The sequence below is a fragment of the Solea solea genome, chromosome 12 (genome assembly GCF_958295425.1).
Source record: "Solea solea chromosome 12, fSolSol10.1, whole genome shotgun sequence".
NCBI classification, from domain to species: domain Eukaryota; kingdom Metazoa; phylum Chordata; class Actinopteri; order Pleuronectiformes; family Soleidae; genus Solea; species Solea solea.
Genome location: NC_081145.1, coordinates 5,535,445 through 5,556,741, shown reverse-complemented (window position 1 = coordinate 5,556,741; position 21,297 = coordinate 5,535,445). Strand labels below are relative to the sequence as shown.

The following is a 21,297-nucleotide window of genomic DNA, read 5'->3' as shown; positions in this document are numbered from 1 at the left end:
GTACACGTACTTGATCCCTATTATTGTTTTAGTAACAGTCCTATGAATCTTGAACGGCTGTCTACACTAGTGTATGTGTTTATTTTGTCTTCCTTAATCCTTCAGCATGACACTCACTATTACTGCTATTACTATTGCACTTTATTTCACTGAGTGACATTAAAGTAATGCGGTTTCATGGTCTGGTCTGCACGCACCAGCACTTTGATTTCCCCGTTGAATTCGAGACCCTGAAAGAATCTTTCACCCTGAAAAACCAGTGAAGAGAAACGCCTCAATAATTATACTTTGACTGGGGCTCTAATCCCCAACCATCTGACACAATTACACATATTAACTCAGGTAATTAAGCTCCAGAAAGCACATACACATGCTCTCCTTTTGTAGTGTGTGAGCACGAGGTGTGAGACAGAAATGTTTAGTAATGCAATTAGCAGGCTTTTATTCTCGATTACAAGCTGCTTTTATCATGAAGTGGCGTTTGTTTTCTTAATCACTGGCGTGTTATAATGTGCAGGTTCATGCAGAAAGTGTCACTGTGCAGAGTTTTCACAATGTCTTTGTTTTTTTGGCCCAGGGAAGTAAATGATCTCTTCATACCACAACACAAAGTCAACACAGTGAGATGAGGAAGATGGTGAATACTGAGGGATTTCTGAGCTCCGTCGACGTCAGCTTGAGTTTATGGTGGGTTACTGATGTACAGTTCTTCTTGCTTCTTGACAACCAGGTGAGACAGACTGAGGTGAGAAGAGGGAGGGAGGGCAGAGTGATGGACGGGAGAGAAATGGGAGGAAATGAAGAAAGGAGGAATCTCAAATCTGCTTCACTGGAAGTGATCTTGGCATGAAACCTAAGTTACCATAGCGACCCGGGGAAAGCTTTGCAGTGAGAAAGAGAGAACAGTCCTTGAGGTATTGTGTTTTTCACTGTCTTAGTGTTTTCACGCGGTCATTTGATGATAACTCGGTCCGTACGACCACTTCTCGGTGACATAATTCTTATCATTTCCTAAATAAGCGACTATTGAAATCCACCAAGGTTAAATTTAAAGTGCTGTGTGGATCCTCATGTTTCGTGGTCTGACAATCACTGGTTGAGAGGATTTGAAGCTTCACCTTCATTTGCATCAGTGCAGTTTCTCTACAGTAATGTGGATTGTAATTGGTCGTCTTTGATGCACTGGACTACTGGGACACGTGACTTTGAAAAGCTTATTCACCAGCATGTGAATTCAGATAGAGGCACACACACACACACACATACACAGAAGATAAAGAAGCGGCGCCATCTTCTGTGCAAGACATTAGATTTTTTTTGTTTCTACAGCAGGGGGCCTCAAACTCAACTTACCTGGGGGCCACTTGAGTTTCAAGTCCGTCAGGAGGGGGCCAATCAAGAGAAAAATACTGTGTGTGGGAAAAAAAACAGTTCTGTAGAGGCAGTAGAAGTATATCACAATATCACAATGATTGCATTTGTGATGATATTTGACATCATTTCAGAATAAAAGTGTTTGTTTTCATACAAATAGTCTGTTGTCTATGTTTAGGGAGTGTTTGCTTTGATGTTCTTTGGACGATCCTGTTCATCAGACACCAAAAAACATGTTAAAATATGATTGTGAGGTTTTATCAAATGCCCAAGTTTATTATTAGCCACGGTATTAACTCCAATGTAAACAAAAAATGTTGAAATTGAAATTGTTGTTGCCACCAGAAATCTTTTATTCTTTAAGGAGGTGCACTTTTTCTATTATTTTCCATAATTATAAATATCTTTTATGCAACGATTCCATGTCATAAACAGACTTCATTAAAATAATGATAATAAAGCAAGTCGGACTTTGATCGCTGATGCTGAATAATTCCTCGTCCTAAGAGGATTTCTAAATTAGAACTGAGCAGAAATGTTCTTACTTACTTTCTTCCACAGCCAGTTTTCCCCACTTAGCACTTGTGAGCAGAGCAGATGTGAGTCATTTGTTGACGGCGTCTTTAGCGGACAGTGACAGATAAATGGGAGCCATTGATTTCCTCTTTACATCTCGGTTGTCGAGACTCATTCCAGGGTCGATGTTTGTCTCCCTCTCTCTCTGAATCCTCTACAAAGGTTAGACATTCCTTGGCCAGCCCCTTATCACCTGGGATTTCTGTGTGTGTGTTTCTCTATTCAGTATATCTTTGTGAGGACCAAGACACCTTCAAACCACAAGAAGTGAGGGCATTTTGTGAAAATGAGGACAATTTGGTTGGTCCTCACCTTCTGTAGTGTAAGATTAAGGGTTCGGGATAGGTACTAGTGATGGTTAAGTGTATGGTAAGGGGCTATAAATGCTGAACAGGCATGGGTGTGTGTGTGTGTGTGTGTGTGTGTGTGTCATCATGTGTATTTATTGCTCCAGTTGCTTGATGAGTTGCTTTATTGATACACAGAGTTCATTCTGGAGAACTTTACTCATACTGTATAGATCAGGGGTGGGCAATTATTTTCCTCAAGGGGCCACATGAGAAACAAAAAATATTGTTGAGGGCCGGGGCAAATTTCAATTAATTTTATCTCTTTTATCTAAAAAAGCAGTAAATTGTACATACAAACACACACAATAAACACAATTACTAACCAACTCTTTTAAAAATATCAAATTACTACACTATATAATGAATACTATAATACTATACTACTGTGGTGTAGTGTAGATAGTACGATGTCACTTACAGAAAGTCACCTTTTTAAATGGTGATGTTCCAATGTGGATGAATAATAAATCATTCCATGTTTAGTCACTGCATGTTCAGTTCTGTTTGGAGTGTTTCTGAGCTTGTGCTTGTGTGTGTGTGTGTGTGTGTGTGTGCGCAGTGTTATCTGGCACCATGTTTGGAAAAGATTAAACCTTTCCCACAAAAATCTCATCTCTTTCCTCTGCTCTCTTACTATGCATTTGTCACCATCACAACAATTCAACCTCTGCTGTGTACACAGAGGTGTGTGTGTGTGTGTGTGTGTGTGTGTGTGTGTGTGTTTGTGAAGGCCACCAGAAGTGGTGCTCAAAATGAGCCCGTTATTTCCACCAGGAAATCACTGCAGTTATGGATTTTGTCTTTTGCCAGTAGTTGCATAAAAGCCATTGTGTCTTTGCATTTGTCTGAGTAACAAAGCAGTGGGTTTGTTTGCACAGTCTGTTAAAATGTCTTAGAAAAGCTTTCTTCTGTTTTTCTTAGAAATACCGTGGGGTCTCCATGGTTACCGGCAAGCTTGCGTCTCTGTCTTATATTCTGAAGAACAAGATTGTCATGAGTGGCTAAATCAACAAGAACAACGGTTGACGACAGTGGCCTTAAACATATCAATGATTCTTTCATTTCATTTCCTTTCACTGTATCATGAGCTCAGTGCATTCAGGTTCTCACTGTCTTAGCGCCATCTTGGATTCTTGTCCAGTTAGTATGACAAATTATTCCACTAAACTCTGTCAAGTGTCCAGCTGAGGCAAAATACAAATACACTGTCTGGAAGGTAGCTGAGCCCATTTTTTAAAGCATGTATTTACATTTCTGAACGTAGCTGACCAATAGCGACAACCTCAGATCATAAGAGGCTTGGATGGTTGGCACTGAGCCAAATATCTGAGTATTTGACCTTTTTGTGACTGGGTAGTTTATAATTTAGCACTTTTTTTAATCATTCATTCATTTCCAAAGTTTAGGGGAATCGGTTACCTATCAGTTTCAGGTCCAATGTATAAGATTTAGGAGGATTTATTGGCAGAAATTGAATGCACTCTCCATATTTTACAGTATACTCACTTTGAAATAACATTTGTTTGGTTTTCATAGCCTTAGAATAAACCTATTACACATATTTTAGCCAAAGGTCTTGCTTTACAAAGGCCACTGTCTTGTACCGCTATGATTCTATAGCAGCCTGAACAAATGAGCACATTTTTTGAAGTGGAAGCTTCCCATATACTGTAAATAAAGACAAAATGGTTTCACCCACACCCCAAGGATGAGTTGAATGTCTGCTATGTGACTGTATTTCCTAACACTCTTTTGGTAAGCGCAAGAAATTACGAAATTATGAAATAAAAAGTGATTTCCCACACAAAAGTGGAGAAGGGGGACAGTAGATAGTTTATGAGCAAGTGTTTGTTTTATGTCAATTAAGAAAACAAGGGTTCAGCTTAATAAGGCTAATGAGGAAGCACCGCCTTTAGCTCTGCTAGTTTAATGAACTGTCAGTGGATTACACACACACACACACACACACACACACACACAGCACACAACTGGTGTCTAATAAAAAAGGAAAGAAAAGCACAGTCATTTTTTTAAGTAGTTTCACTCAGCAACATGTTTTTCAAAACTTAAAATTGACTTTTGCAATTTTTCAAATGTACGAACGAGAGTACTTTTAATATAAGAGTTCTGCTGCACCACGCTAGCACCCATCAATTTAAAATATTTAAATAATTAATCAGTCCAAGTAATCATAACTAATAACAACTGTAATCATAGCCTGTCTCATGGCTGATTATGAGTACTCTCCAGTCCATTACCATTATCATGGCTGTGGTTGTCAACGTGATCTACCCCATATAGTGATGCACTGAAGGTGGATGATGCTGCGAAGTCCAATCAGCAGTTATTACTGGTGGAGAGAGAGGGGGGCGGTCATGCTTGTATTCTATCCAGTAATAAGAGAGTTTTAATGTGCCGTTGACCGTGTGTTATCACACATATTAGCTTTGTTAAATGACTTTGGTGACAGCCGTGTCACACTCACAGCTTCTCCAGTTTCTCCCGGTAGTGACCTCACCCATAAGAGACTTAACTCCCGTTCTGGAGTCTCAAGATTTGCAATTTGGCCAGTGCCATGTTGACATTTTTGTAAACGGAGGTTCGTTACAAGCTGTCAATCACACTGGTGTCCATTCATATCCACCTTTTCTCGTCTTTTATCCTCTAAATGGGAACATCATTTACAAAACTGACACCAAGCTCTGTTGTACAAGACGTGAGACTGGCGATTGAGACCATTCGCTCCTCAGGAAGAGGTTTACTGACGTTATAAATCAAGTGCAAAGTGGGCTCATTTTCCCATAGACATCCATTCAAATGGAGTTGTTTTTGCCAGTTTGTGTATAGTGGTTATTCATTATATTCTTATTCACTGGTTAATTGGCTTCAGGAGGGACCCGTAAGACTTTTTTGTATATATACGCTCTGTGGTTGAGACAGTGCCTCAATGAAAGCTGTAAACAAATTGTCTCCGTCCTTTGTTTTAATTCTTTTTATTCGCTCAAATGGAAAACAGGCATGCACAGCCCCACAATTGTTTATTAGGAAAAAAAAGTGGCAAATACTGGCATAAAGCTTTTGTTTACATGTTGTCTGATATACTTACTCAACAAGTTTCGACATTGCTGAACTAAAAATAATGGCTGCCTCATTGCAATTTTGAATTGAGAATTTTTGCTTTGGGATGAAAAACAATGTCTTTCAAAAAGGGCCCTCACGTATTTAGGGAGCATTAAAAAGACAGGCACTTGAGTGCATAATAGTTCCTGTGTTCATCTGAGGGACGTCTTAAATTAATCTATTGTGATTTCCACTGAACTTCCTATCAACTCTTGATTCAGACAATGTAGCATGTACTGTATTCTGAGCAGAGTGACATGACATTGAATTGACCTGGGAAAGGTTCTTTGCAGGAAAATGGTCACATCTTTGAACAATTCATTCTATTCTATTCCAAAAAAGCAACCCAGTCGACATGTTCATGTGGGCCCCGTAAGGTTTGTATTCGGCCTGACAACAAGCAAGTTTGTCTGTGGTTTCCATGGTGGCCCCTGCTGCGTTTCAATCGAGTAGAACCGTTCGATACAGCACAGTACATATCTTTTTTGCGTTTCGATTAGGAATAGTGCCAAAATATCCGTCCCCAACTGCTCCATTATTTGGCACCCTCCACTTTGGGTACCAGCATTGAAATGATATGGTACGGTTGTCCATTGTACCAGTACAACGTCACACTACGCGGCCATTAGGCAGAGCACACACCCAAACGAAACGCAAGGGATTTACCATTGTAAACCGTACATGGAAACAAAGCATAAGTAACCCTGACCCTGGGTACTAAGTGAGCAAATTATGCAGATTCCATAAAGGTTTTAGTAACATGGCCTTCCCATGTGGGTAGACACAGGTGGGACCACCATGGGAACGACGGACAAACCCGCTTATTGTCATATCAAACAAAACCCTTATGGGGCCCATATGGACATGCTGGCTGGGGGAGTGATTCCCGAAGCTGACATCTGACATGGATTAAATGAACTGTTGCTATGTGAAAACCATGCAGTGTGATATTACCTGTATATCTTGTATGCAGCTGCATAATGGTTAAGTCCCTCTCTGCCAGGCTGCACTGTGCTGTTTGCAAAACCCTTTAACCTCTTTAATGGTTGCCCTTCACTAATGGCTAACCACATTCCCAGGTTGCTGCAGGTATTTGGAGAGCCTGGTAAAAAATGTGTGATAGCAGGTGTTCCAGGTGGTAGGGTTGTAGTCATGGTGGTTTGTTTTTGCCTCTGTGTTTGATTACTGTTTCTGTGTTCTGCATGGCCGATCGCTGAGACACAGCAGCTCCGACTATCTATCTTTCTCTCTCTCTCTCTCTCTCTCTCACACATACACACACACACACACACACACACACACACAGAAAGTTCAATTTTTTAACTCCACCAGCTGTTCTCACCCTCTACAGACTATCATAAACACTGCACTGCGTCTGGGACAAGCTGAACACAAAAAAGGAATCTCGTTTACATGAATTAACCAGCCGACATTTGAATATGAGCTGAACTGACACTACACACAGCACGGAATGTGACTGTTAAAACATTGACATCAGATCCTGCAGGTCAGTTAATGGTTTACTTGGCCCCTCGTGGCCCTAGAAACAGTTTTGAGAGTGGCCACTTTGTCTGGCTCTGACCTTCATTTATCAGGTTGTTCGTTCACCCAGGACGACACACATTCCAGCTTGGCAGCAGGGATGTGGGAACAGCTGATGATGGATTAACTGAGAAAGACAACAGGACTGGTTTAAAGCCAGGAGGTGATCCTCAGGATTCAGTTCGTCATGCTCCTCTTCTCAAACTCTTGCCTCCGCTTCCCTCTTTTTCTCTCTTTTTCATTTCTCTCACTCTGCTCCTTTGAACCATAGAATTACCTTGTGTTCTCAAGCTTTGTGCAAGACACCTTTCTTATTTATCTTCTTTTTATTGGTATACACAACCACATATCCACACACATCGAGGGCTCCATCTTTCTGGTGCTCATTTTTACCTGTCTTTTTCTTCTTTCCTTTCCATTATCTGTATCTATAAGTTTCTCATTCGTCACAAATGATTAATCAGTCTCCCTCTGCCAGGTGCAAAACATCCATCTCTCTCCATCTCTCCATCTCTCCATCGTTCCCCTGCTCATCTGCGTGACTGTGTGTGGAATATCAACTTCACAGAGGGAGGATGCTGCGTGATATTGGGTTTCCCCTGCATGTTTACTCTAATCACCACACCTCGTTATCATGCATAATATGTTTGTTTCCGATGAGCCTGACAGTTGATCAATACCCTTCATATAGACACTAAACACTATCCTTCTCAGGGGGCAGGCACTCACAGATCAATATCAATTATCCCACTTCATTTGAATCTAGAGCCCATTCACTGAACAACTCGTAGAGAGAATAATCCCCAATAATCCTGATGTAAATTTGCTATGATTGTGCGTCACAGTTGAAGTACTTTAGTCTGAATAACACTGATGTGTGTGTCTGCACTTGTATTTGTTAGCACTTTGTGACATTTTCTGGCATAAACTGACCTTGTCATAACTTGCTGACATGTTGAGCACTATACCATGTCTGTGTGTCAGCCATCATCTTCAAACCATTTCATTCTTTGAGCTGACAGCATGAATTTGGCCTCCTTATCAGTTCAACAAAACACTGGTGCTATTTTCACTGTTGTCTTTCTCTGTGTAGACAGCTTCAATTATTTCCATATCAAATTGGACTGGGTGGTCAATTTGGGTCAGATTATTATCATCATTATTATTATTATTATTATGAATAATAATAATAATAATCCATTTTATTTAAGACATCTTTCAGAACAAGCCTATCTTTTAGGCAGAATTAAAAAAAAAACTCCAGATGTGTCTAGACTACAAGGATCTAGAAAACTAATCCCAGTGAATACGTCAGTTTCAAGAGATGTGTTTTCAGATGTGATTTGACATGATCTGGTGGGAGGGAGTTCCAGAGGTGGGGGAGCAGAGCAGCTGAAGGCTCTGGACTCCATGCTAGACAGGAGGTCAGATGGCACATTGAAGTTATCGTTTGTCGTTCCGCACTGGTGGAATGACCTACCGAGCGCCACCAGAACCGGGGCGTCCCTGTGTATCTTCAAGTCCCTCTTGAAGACCCAGCTCTTCCAAGAGCATTGTTTGTCCTAGCACTTACCCTGCCCCCATCTCCTTCTGCACTTGGATCCACCTCTGCACTCTCAGTCCACTGGTCCTATCTAGTGGAGTTCTTTCCAAGACTTCTTCTATTTAGCTTATTCCTCTTTTGTAAAGTCACTTTGGATAAACGTGTCTGCTTACTGCTTAAATGTAAATGTAATGTTCAGGAGCTCAGTAAGTCTTGGTGGACAGGTAGAGCTGGGTTTCATCAGTCAAGCAGTGGAAATTGATGTTCACATTATAGAAGATATGGCGGTTGGATGTAGACGATAGATAATGAATAGAAGGGGACCTAGAACAGAACCCTGGGGAACACCAGTGCTAACTGGAAATGGCCATGATTTGAAGGTTTTGAGTTGGATGAACAGAGAGATAAGATTCCAACCAGTTTAAGGGTGTATCAGTTGTAGGTGGAGTCAAAGGTCACACCCAGATCATCAAGGATGGGAATTAATCATTTTAATTGAATATACGTGTACATGCAGGACACGACTCACAGGCGCATTATCTGGGTTGGTTAGTCCAACTTTGAAAAGTTGGAATTAGTGCAATCAGTCGAACTAATATGTAATATGCAAACATGATGTATGTCATGCCCATACTATAGTTCAAATATATTATGTATATATATATATATATATATATATATATATATATATATATATATATATGTATGTATGTATATATATATATATATATACACATACACATGTATACTGTATATATATTCTTTTTTATCTTTATAAGCATTAAGAGATGCAGAGACACATTAAAATAATAAAATAAATATTAAATATATATACATATACATATATACTTAATGCTGAAAGATAAAAAAGAATTTATGATCATGAATTATGTCATCATGTCATGACATCACTACAAAGTCAAAAAACCAAGTTAAAAACAAAATTATCTGAAAGTTGGGTTAAAATGTAGTCATTTTCTGTTCAACTTCTTGAGCCGATAAACATTCATAAGATGTCAAAAAAGAAAACTTTAAATGTGTCTCAGCCGACTTTGCATTTGGATGGTGTCTTTCAAGCAGTAAATGACTCCACAGAAAATGAGGAAAATGAATTTCCTGTGTTGCTATGTTTTGGTATGCCATGTTTATTTACACCATTAGCTCCCCTCTCAGGACTTTTTTCAATCACACAGCCGTGTAACCTCCTCCTCACACTACCTATGTTAGTGTTCTGTCTTTTATCATTACTGTGAAAGGGTGTCTCCACTGCTTGCTGGACAGCAGTCCAGCTAAGATCTTGAGAGATGAAGACAGAAAAAGGAGCGGGGAGGAGAGGAGAGGAGGTGGACTGGGGCTGCCTGGAAGTTTGCTCCTGCCAAGGTGGCACAAAGGAAGGTTCATGTCTGTTTTTGTTAGTGGTCTCATGTGTCTAAGCATCCAGCAGAGGGCCAGTTTGCCATATCACTGATGTCTCTGCTGCCAAAGCGAATGGTGGTTCGCCACACACAGCCATCTATCTTCATACACTGACCCACTCCCCCCTCTGCTGCCTTATGGAGCCAGAGTTTCACCTGAGCATTTCAATCATTACAATAGCAAAGAGTTGTTTAACAAAAGGGCATTGTGCATCTTGTTGTTATGGCATTTAGCAATCATTGTATTCTCTTTTTACAGTGCATAACCTTCCAATAACCCCCCCAATCCACATCATCTCATAGTGAAGGCCAGTCAAGCCCATTGTTCGGCTCCTGTTGGCAGGAAGTGAGGGAATGAAATCCGCTTTTCTGACTGGGCGTACAGACCAGGTTGCATTGTTTGGTACAGACTGCTGCTGCTATTCATAGCATACAAAGTATTAACTTGGATACACTATAAAATAATTGACTGGGTATTCACAGTAAATTACTTAGTTGTGGACTAAGTAATTTGGACTTGTGAACTGTCCAGGATGTACCCCGCCTATCACCCTATGTCGGCTGAGATTGGTACAGCACCCCCCGCGACCCTCCTGTGGAGGATAAAAGTAGTAGAAAATGGATGGATGGATAATTGCATTACTTTCACAGCAAATTACTGTACTGTGATGTATTTAAAGTGATGTGGCATATTACTATGTTTTGGCAATATTTCCTCTATAATACAGAATTTAACTTGTAAATCACACTTCGAAAATACTTTACTAGCCAAACCTATTGTAATTTCCCAATATAAAACACAATATACACATAAAACTATAAACACATGTGAACACAATTTTACCCTCTTATTGAACATAGAGAAAAACAAAGTTTGCCTGAAAGGTGAGATGCTTTTCTTTTGAAGTTAGAATGCTGTGGTGGTAGGTTTGCCAACTTCCTGATAAGAAAATAAGCAAGGAGGAACAAATAAAATTCCATTCCCTACTCAGTTATACTGCACTTTACACACATTGCACTTGCCTCCCCCCATGTACCTGATATACTGCACTTTACATAGGCAGTTTTACAATAGTATTTCTATGTATGCAATATTATATCAACCAAATATGAGCTTTAAAATCGATTTAATAATTGTAGCCTATTAGCCTATTAGCCCCGTTGTACTTTTACATCTCACCACGTCTCTGTTGCTATGCTACACAGGACTCACAGTGAGTCGGACGACACATTAAAAGTTCTTTTTTGCTGTTGAAGTAATGAATGACAGACATATGGAGTGGGCCAGACAGCAGGAGGAGGGTTTTATTTTCTCTCATACAAATCATGCAACCTTCAGTAGTGGACTAATCTGTCATTTTTCTGTCATGGTTTTGATAATCAAAAATATGGAACAAAGTGCGTTCCTTATCTGTTCAAAAGGAACACATCTTTTATCTTTCAAATGTGGAACAAATCCTTATTTTATGGCAAACCTATGTGGTGGTGGTACACCTGTGTTAGCTAATTAGCTCATCTCACCTCACAGTAAACACTCCTTTTTCAGGTAAAGCCCTGTTAAAGTTCAACTTTGTTGAACATTGTTGACCAAAAGGGTTGTATTTATCCATACAGGAGCATTAAATAGCAAAAGTCAAGAGGTGTTACAAGGAGCAAGGATAAATAGCAGCTAATACAATTAGCAGGCATTTCACTACTCAAAATGTAAGAACAGATAGATAGATAGATAGACAGACAGAGAGACAGACAGACAGACAGATAGATAGATAGATAGATAGATAGATAGATAGATAGATAGAACTTTATTGTCATTGTACAACATACAACAAAATTAAGGTGCAGCTCCAACAAGTGTTTTTAAGGGGACAGATAACCCGTCACCAAAAGAAGAAACCCCAAAAAATATTTACATATGGTGCAGACACACACACACACACACACGCCCTAACACAAACAGAAATGCAAAACAGGCCCTATAGTGTAGTGAGGTGTGGAACATATACATGAGTGAGGAAGAAATAAATAGACAGCAGCTTAAAATGGAGGTACAAAATACAGCAGAGTAGAACATTCACAAAGTATGTACACAGCTACGCATACACACACACACGCACGCAAACACACGCACTCAGTGACCCACTACGGAAGGTGGTCTGAGAGTTCAGTGTTCATTGTTCTGATGGCCCAGGGGAAGAAGCTGTTGGTCAGTCTGGAGGTGCGGGCCCTGACTGACCGGTATCTTCTGCCTGATGGAAGCAGGTGGAACAGGTGGTGGGTTGGATGGGAGAACATTAACCTAGCATTTAAGCTAGCGCACTTTCTCCACAGTTTATACACAAACCGATTGATCATTAACGTCATTAATCTATGTTACGTTAGTGTTCATGCAAAGTCACATACAGGTATTAAAACATGTTCTTTCATGCTAGACGCTGTCTTTTAATAATCCACGGTGTGTTTCAGAACGTTATGTGGCTACATTGTTATTAGCTAGCTCAGCACATGGAAATCTGGTCCTCATGGAACACTGCCCTGCATGTCTTAGATGTTGCCCTGTTCCAACAAACCTGATTCAGATGAACAGCTCGTTACAAGGCTTCTGAAGAGCTTGGTGACAAGCTGACCATCTGAATGTGTGTTGTAGGCGTTGGTGGCAGATTTTGAGGCCTTACGGACGGGGTAGGGGGCTGACATCTTTGAAACAGACAAATGTATGCATCTTCTTCATATATTATGTATAATATGTGTTAGACATTGATGGAAAGCTTAGAAATCACACTTTTAGAATCTGTAAATAACTCAAAATGTCCCTCAGCCTACTTGTTCCTGGTTTTTCCATGGCTGGTCACTTATACAAACTATATTCAAGGCCAAACACAGGTAATTAAATGTGATGGATGTGATTATTTTTCATTTACGTCTATCAGCAACTGTCCTGTTGTTTGCTCTTGCTAGCCCAGTAACATAGCTCATAAGCTGCAGGAAGCTTGTTAGAGCACGGCCATAATTAATGTCATTAGGTTCACCTGTGGTTTCTCCACTATCAAGCCAAATTCAGAGAAAATAAAGTCCTCAAAGCTACATCACATTGTGAATATATATATTTTGAAACATCACAATTAAATCCTGTGAAATGTTAATGATACAATTTATTGCAAAGTATACAGTTAGAGCCGGTAAAATAGTGGGAATAATCTACAGTGTCTGATTGGCCTGACTGGACTGGCCCTTCAGTTTAGGTCCATAGTTTCTGTTATGTCCATAGTGTCCTTTTCTTTGTTTTTGCAGTCTTTGAAAAGCCATGGGTACATAAAACTATGAACAGGTGACACCTGGGACTTGCTGACTTTGGCATCAACTTAAAATGCAAAAGTTGCATCCTCTGCCCAGCAAGTGTTCTCTTGTTTGTGGCTCCCAGGGACATAAGTGTGCACACACACACAAACACTTGCATAAACACACTCTCACATGCACACACAGAAACACACACATTAGCCCATAATTTACAAGTTCAGCAGTGTCCTAGCTAATTTGTCATAAAGACAGGTTGACAGCACTTGAAGGTAAAACCTGAAGAATTTCATTTTTTTCATTAACAATAACTTGTTTTTCCCCCTGCAGCACTTATCTCAATACAGTACAGTGTGTTCAGGAATATACAATCAAGGTTTTCTCAGTTTTTATCTGACATTAAAAGAAGGTTAAAAAGGGGAGATAAATAAGTTGAGCTGTTGCAAGGACTGCACATACACTTCTTGAGGTGAAGAACATATTTATGAATCTAATAAATATGATATAAATATGGGGAATAGCACAGTGTGTCTGGGTAGCAGTGATAGGAAATGCAGAGATCAATAGACACAGCTTCAGGATGATATTATATAACCTAGATATAATTGTTACACCCGACTTAGCAGCTGCCAGAGCACAACATAAAAACACCAATGGAGAGTGAAAATTGTGTGAAAACAGTGAACAATCTTTTATAGTTTACAATGAAATGTGACAATGTGTGAGAGAATATTTACAAAAGACTTCAGGGGGAATCCAGGCCAAAATAATAACCAAAATCCAAACATTCCATCAACCAGAAACTGACTAAAGCCAATCAAGCAAATCGGGAAGCAAAGACACTCACTAATTCTGTATGTATGTATGTATGCCTATATATATATGTGTGTGTATATGTACATATATATATATACAGAGGTTGGTGGAGTAGCCAAAAAAATTACTCAAGTAAAAGTACTGTTACTTTAAGATAATAATTACTCAAGTAGAAGTAAAAGTACTCATGAAAATAATTACTCGAGTAGGAGTAAAAAAGTATGCAGTGAAAAGACTACTATACTGTAAGTACTGAGTTTCTCCGGATTTATTTTTGAAATATTCAGAGCAACACAAACGGTACAAAATAGATACATTATAATATGAAACAACAATGTTCACATTAAGATATTTTAAATAATATTATTTTAAATAAAACAATAAATACGGCCTTTATAATAAAATAAATAACCTTTGAACTAAAACAATAATATATTAATTATTTGGGAAATGAAATACATCACCGTTTAACTAAAAGTACAATAAATACGGATTATCCAATTCAGATACATCGGCACGGTAAAAGTATTCGTTAGCCGCTCAGCTGAGAGCTGAAACAACTGAGAGCTGAAACCCGGCGTCCAGAGTGTACAACAGAAACCCGGAGACAGGAGACCAAAACCCGGAGACAGGGGACCAGAAAACACACGACACGGACACAGTAAACAACGAGCCGCTGGTGTGTTTTAAGTCCACTTGGAGCCAAAATCTGTGGCTAACAGCTGGTGCCACGGCACGGAGTCACATGACAACAATTGTCATGTGACTCAAATGGCTGCATTTGATTGGCAAGATTTTGGCAGCTATAGCCAACAGGGAGAGAAATAGACCGCACATGTAATAATAATAAAAAAGATATTAAAAAATAAAGTAATGGCCGGCCTAAGACTTCTGCACAGTACTGTATATATATGTATATGTATATGTATACAAGGGGCCTGTGCCCCTGATTTCGAGCATTCTTTTGAGCTGCAGGTGGATGCCAGTGACCTCCACGCTGGGGCTGTCCTCCTGCAGGAAGGCACTCATGGCATTGACGACTCAGTGTGCTACCTCCCAAAAAAATTTAATAAACACCAGATAAACTACAGCACAAAAAAGCACTAGTGCTGTTGGCCCTGCAATATTTTGAGCATATATCTGTGAAGGTAAAAATTGAATTTGCTGTCTTGTTGAGGAAATTAAATTCCAATTTAAAAGAATCTCCTTCTCCTCTTAGAATGAACTCCTTACAAACTGAAATGCATGGTTTAATGTCGAATGAGGTTTTTGTTGAGCTACAATGGTGAATTAACACATTTGGAAAGCAGCTGAGTCATTTACCATCATTTCCCCCTGCTTCATAGAGCAACAAATAAAAGCTCTACCTGAAAGCCTTGCAGCTTTTCCACAGGAAAAGGAGAACATGGCAGCAGAGTGGAGCTTTTTTCTTAATTCATGAATCATTTAACACTTTTCTCATTCAATTGATTTTTTTTTTTTTCATTCCTAAAATGCAGAAAATGGTGTAAAAATATTGATTGGCGTTTGTCAAGCCTCAAAATGAGGACGTCCTCCTATGTTTTTTCCCCACAAAACATTTTTTGGTTCAGAGCAGTGGTTCTCATGCTTTTTGTACCAAGTAGCAGCTGAGAAAATATTGAGCTCATAAAGTAACACTAGTATCACCAACTTTAAAATACAGTGGTGTAAATATAGGCCAAGCAAAGTCAGCTACAGACTTTTCACAGGAGGCAGATTTATCCCCAATAAGATCATTTGCTCTCTCATCATCGTCCTCTTCCTCACAGATACTTCACACACTGGTATAGTGGAATTAGATTAAGATGGAGCGAGGGATAAGGTGACTCTAATTATGATTATTTAATTAGTTCAGTACTCCAGTCAAAATTCCTCAGCTCCACTCCGATCACATACCCTGGTATATACATTATTTGTGATTTTCCCCAAAATACCACCAGAGGATGTTCACGTACCATTGGTGATACACGTACCACAGTTTGAGAACCATGGGTTTAGACCAATGACACCAGAAAATAAACACATTAAAGACGCTGAAACCTGTACCTATTTTTATTTATTTTTATGAAAAAAATGACTCCAGCCAATTGACTGATTGTTAGTTATTAATTTAATAACTGGGTTATACTCAATTAATTGTTACAACCAGTGGTGTAGTCCAGGGTATACGGCGGTATACGGCGGTATATCTAAATCCCCCCTGATGCACACCATTCAGTATATCTGTGAGCCAGATTGCCCATTTTTTTCCTCAAGGATGGTGAAGCCATGACCCACCCTCCTCTGCCTCTAATTGGCTGGTACTCGCTGCTTTCACTGATTAGATTGGTTAACTTTAGGCATGAGGACTGATGAGCCAATCAGAGGCAGAGTAGGGCGGGTCAAGGAAAATATCTCTAACACCTTTAGGTGCCAGTGCCACTTGACTATGATAACGGCAGCAGACCAAACAACAGATTAAGAAATAACACAACAAGCAGCGGTAACATAGTATTTTGTTGAATGATTTACCGGTAAATGAACATGTTCAAAACAAACCATTAATTCAAAAAAATTATGATATTCAATATTTGTAGCGATATTTATATATATCTAACAAAGTATGCTATAAAAATAGTGTTCAGCTATTGAAAACCAAATAATTTATTTCAATTTTATGACAGTGCACTTTTGGTTGTGATGTTTGGAAGAGAATGATTTGTGTGTTTTATTTTAGATGAAATATGAACAAGGATGCATTGTCAACTTCAGATTTGAAGCATTTTATTTTAATAAATGTGCAAAAAATAACCGAAACACCATGTTTGCCTCATGGTAAATACATTTTACATTTATCCAGGCTGCTTGTGTGACCAGTAGTAACTGCAAACTGCTCCTAATCAAGTCATGATCATTTTATAATAGTGAGCAAGTAGATATTACAGATTTTTGGGTAAACTAAATAGAGTAGTCTTACATGTCACTGTTTCTAAAACAGGGCTTTTTTTCTGCACTACTTTAAAAAAAATAATATACCCACAGTATACCCACTTCTCCAGGGACCACTACACCACTGGTTACAACCCTCCTGCAGAGAGTAGAGATTTCAGATACAGATTTCCCCCCATTTAGTTAGAGTTCTGTGCAACCAAGGTTTGTGCACCTTCACTTAACTGTTGCCTCATGTGAACCATACAATTAAATATAATCCTGTCTGCTGTACCATGCAACTTTTATTTATCCATTTTTAAATGTCCTGCCTCAAAGCATGAACAGGGTCCAGAATAAAACTCTGTCATATAAAATATATAACTTTCCTCAGCATGGTGTTTCCCCCCCAATTTTAGCCATGCTGTATGAAGCAGCTAATTTAGTTTCCAAAATAAAAGTGTTCCAAATCCACTGTGGAGTGACAGCTCCAGTGGAACAATGCCTTTGAGGACATCAATTGGAAAATGATTTGGACTTACTTTACCAAAATATTTGATCAATATTTAAGATGATGTGACTTTAACCTTTTTACATTCAATATACCCAACATACCACTTATTATATACACATTTATTATATCAATAGATTCCCTGCATTGAATACTGTGGAATACTGTTTTAAAGTTGAGGGTTGAGGGATTATGATTTATTTACAGAATAGAGACACTTTTGTATTTGACAAAAATGCTATGTTTTACTGTATAATCTTTTTATTTTATATGGAAAATGTATATTCATTCATGTGAATGTCTGAAAGACAACTCAACATTTATAAATAGAAGAAGCAAAAACTCACGTTTGTTTTTACTGTTTGTTTGAGAAAAACAAAGTTTGCCTGGAACTTCTGTGAGAGGCTTTTGTTTTGAAGGTTAATGCACCTCTGTTAGCTTACTTGATCAATCGCAGCTCCCCGTCCACACACTGCTCTGAAAGACAGTTGCAGGTAAAAACCTTTGAAAGGTCAACTTTGTTGAACATTGTTGACCCTAAAATGTTCTATTTGTCAATATACGAGCATTAAATAGCAGAAGCTGCATGTTTTAAAAAGTTATGAGGTGCTAGCATTCATTAACTCTGATGAATACCAGCTAATACAGTTAGCAGTCATTGTTCTACTCAAAATGTAAGAATAGACAATTAAAGCTAACATTATTTAAGGCCAAATGCAGGTAAATAATGGTTTTATTTGATTATTGTTTTAAATGATTATTATTATGTATGTCTAATATAGCAACTGTCCCGTTTTTGATCATGCTAGCCCAGTAGCATAGCTCATTAGCTGCAGGCAGCTTGTTAGAGCCGGGCCATAATTAATGTCATTAGCTTCACCTGTGGTTTCTCCACTATCAAGCCAAAGTCAGAGAGAAGAAAGTTCCTAAAGCTACATCACAAAGTAGTTTGTCTGTGAGCTAAAGACTTGACAAAAAGGTCAGTGGTACCAAAGCTATGAACTGAATTAATTCCCCTCAGCAATAGATTTAAACTGACATTTTATAAGCTGTGCTAAATGTGACCACCTGCTTCTTTTCACTTGTGTAGGGTCAACATTTTCTCACGTGTCAAGCCAAGGATGGGAAAGAGCTGCTGGGTTTTCACAGTCCTCACATCGATCAAGTTCATCACATTAGGAGAACATTCTACCCAAAGAGTGAGTACATTGAGTGTTTTTTTTCTCTTCATAGTGTCAGGGTGGACTTTTTGTAAGTTTATAACTGTGGCTCAGTGGGTAGAGCAGGTCGTCTTCCAACCGAAAGGTAGAACAAGGTGAGGAAAATGTATATTTGTTATTTTCTCTCCCTGGCTCCTGGCATAAAGGGCAAGGAATCTATTGTTTTTCTTCAGGTTTTTATTATTATTATTACTATCATTATTATTATTCTGTGATGTTGTGGTTATTTTTGAGGGGGTTGACATGCATGAAAACTGCATGGAAGTCAGGTGTGGCAAAAATGCGATAGAGGCTTAGTGCATGGACCCATGTGTTGGCATTATGGCTCAATAGCACCCATAAAATTTAAATATATATTTAAAAATATACTAATAGGGTTAGGGTAAGGGTAATAAATCAATAAACTGAAAAATAAGCACAACAAAACAGAATATACCAACAAGCATACCAAACCAAATCAAAGAGCATGAATATCCAGAATTCAACAAGCAATTCAAACCGTAAAAGCGCCCATAACCTATTACTTCATCATAATTATCCTCCTAATCATCATCTGGGGCCAGTGAACTTAAATTAAAATTACATCTTGATAGTCCATCATGATGCTGCTATTGAAAATATTTAGGATGGTATTGCACACTGTTTCAAAGTTAAAGTGTTTTTATATATAGTTCACAACCAACAAACATCTATGTCTTTGATGCAAAATGAATCTGTAAACAATAAAAACAAACAGAAATAAAATAGAATCAAAACATTAAATCAAAACAAAATGTAGATAACTGTTATTAATACACTAGACAAGCTTATGTCTAGATTAAAAATAACTCCTCACAAAAATGTCCCCTTCCATATTTCCTTTGAATCGATCAAAGGGCAGACATTTTTTATTTGGTCCAAAACATTGGTGAATTATTTTTCCAAAGAAGAAACATATATTTCTGTATATAATTCAAAATCTGCACCTGTTTTCTTTATGAAAATTAAGCATATTGTTTAACACAATTGTGACTTTTCTGACATACTTTGATATGCCTGTGGTTGTCTGTCTGTCTTGTCTGGCTGTGAACAGCATAACTCAAAAATAAAGGACATATTTTGATACAATTTCTGGGGGATGTAGGTTATGACCCAAGGAGGAGATAAGATTTTTGTGGTGATATTGGAAACTGAGCGGCCTTTTTGGACATTTGCACTCACTGAGTGCTTTCGTGAGCTTGTGATTTGCTGTGATAGAGCATTACTGGAAGACCCCAAAATATTGACCACTATAATCTAACAATCATTACTTTGACGATATATACTATAAACATAAATGTATTGTCTGTATCTATAATATGATATAACAGTGAAATTATAGAAGCTTTGTGATTTGAAAATTGCAATGTTTCGAAATGGGATTTTGATTTGAAAACGATGGATTTTTCAGCACTTCTCCTAGTGGCTGTGACAACATATGCATATGCAATAGAAAAATATAGAATGTAGAATAGGAAAGGTAGGAAAATTGCTGCATATCCACTATTGAAATGTGTGTGAGAATGACTTAATGCAAAATTGTCAAGACTAGAGAGAGAAGTGGTTTAGAAATAATGACCATTTACCATGTGCTTAAAATAAGATATCATGCCAAGAGGATTAAAAACTGGCATTTCATCCACATCAGTTTAAGCTTTTTGTTTGTTTGTGCCTTACACTATGAAATAATATGCCAGTAAAGCATAACGCTACTGTCCAAAAACCAACATTATTCTGTTTCAATGATTTTTGTGGTTATATGGAGAAAAAAAATAAATCGCATTTAACTCGTATTTTAACCATAAGTACACAATGGTTTGTGCTATCGGTTTCTGAATTTCACTCGCACTGTTGACTCAAACAGATGTTATTTTAAACATGTTTTATACTGTATAACTTAACATGCAAAAATGTGTTTTTTGTGTATAACTAAAGTGTTTTTTCTAAGTAAAACTTTTTGTTTTTCCTCATTTTAAATTGTTAATGCACTATTTTAACATGCAGTAAATTGTTAATCACTGCCAGATGTTAAAGGTTATTATGGAAATATGGGCAATAGCGCTTACTCACAAGACATTTTCCGGCCCTTTTATGGTTAAAAAAACAAAATTAAAGATATTTAAAGGGTGATAAAGGATTAAGAAGACGAAAAATCAGAGAGCTTGTTATAATTATTCAAAAAAAGACTGAAAATGATTATCTTATTATCAAAATAGTTTAATTTATTATTAACCAATTAATTGATTAATTCCTGCAGCCCTAAAATTAAGTCAAAATATTGTGTTAATTTCACTACAGAAGAGACTAAATGACCTTTATGTTTGGGCACAGGGAAAATGTATATATATATCAGTATAGATATTAATTCACGGCCCAAACATGATATCGCTATCGGCATATTAGATATTGTGCTTCCCTACTCACGGTGTCCTGTGCCACCTTCTGTATTGTCACAGCACAGATAACTAATATAATTGAAGTACAGTGAAGGCATGCAGCCTGTCTTATTAAATGGCTCAGTGCTGAGTCCTGTGATTCTGACTTCTCCTATGTGTTTGATATCTCATTTTGCATTCCCTCTGTGTGCAGCCCT

At 38.2% G+C, this 21,297-nt stretch overlaps 1 protein-coding gene across 1 annotated transcript in view; it reads left to right on the top strand.

The window, feature by feature from the left end:
* Positions 1-18,555: 18,555 nt before the first annotated feature.
* Positions 18,556-21,297, top strand: part of shank3a (SH3 and multiple ankyrin repeat domains 3a) — a 206,439-nt gene continuing 203,697 nt past the window's right edge. The window contains exon 1 of the mRNA XM_058645436.1: positions 18,556-18,665. The gene's annotated coding sequence lies outside the window, so the exon portion shown is untranslated. The remainder of the gene's footprint in view (positions 18,666-21,297) is intronic.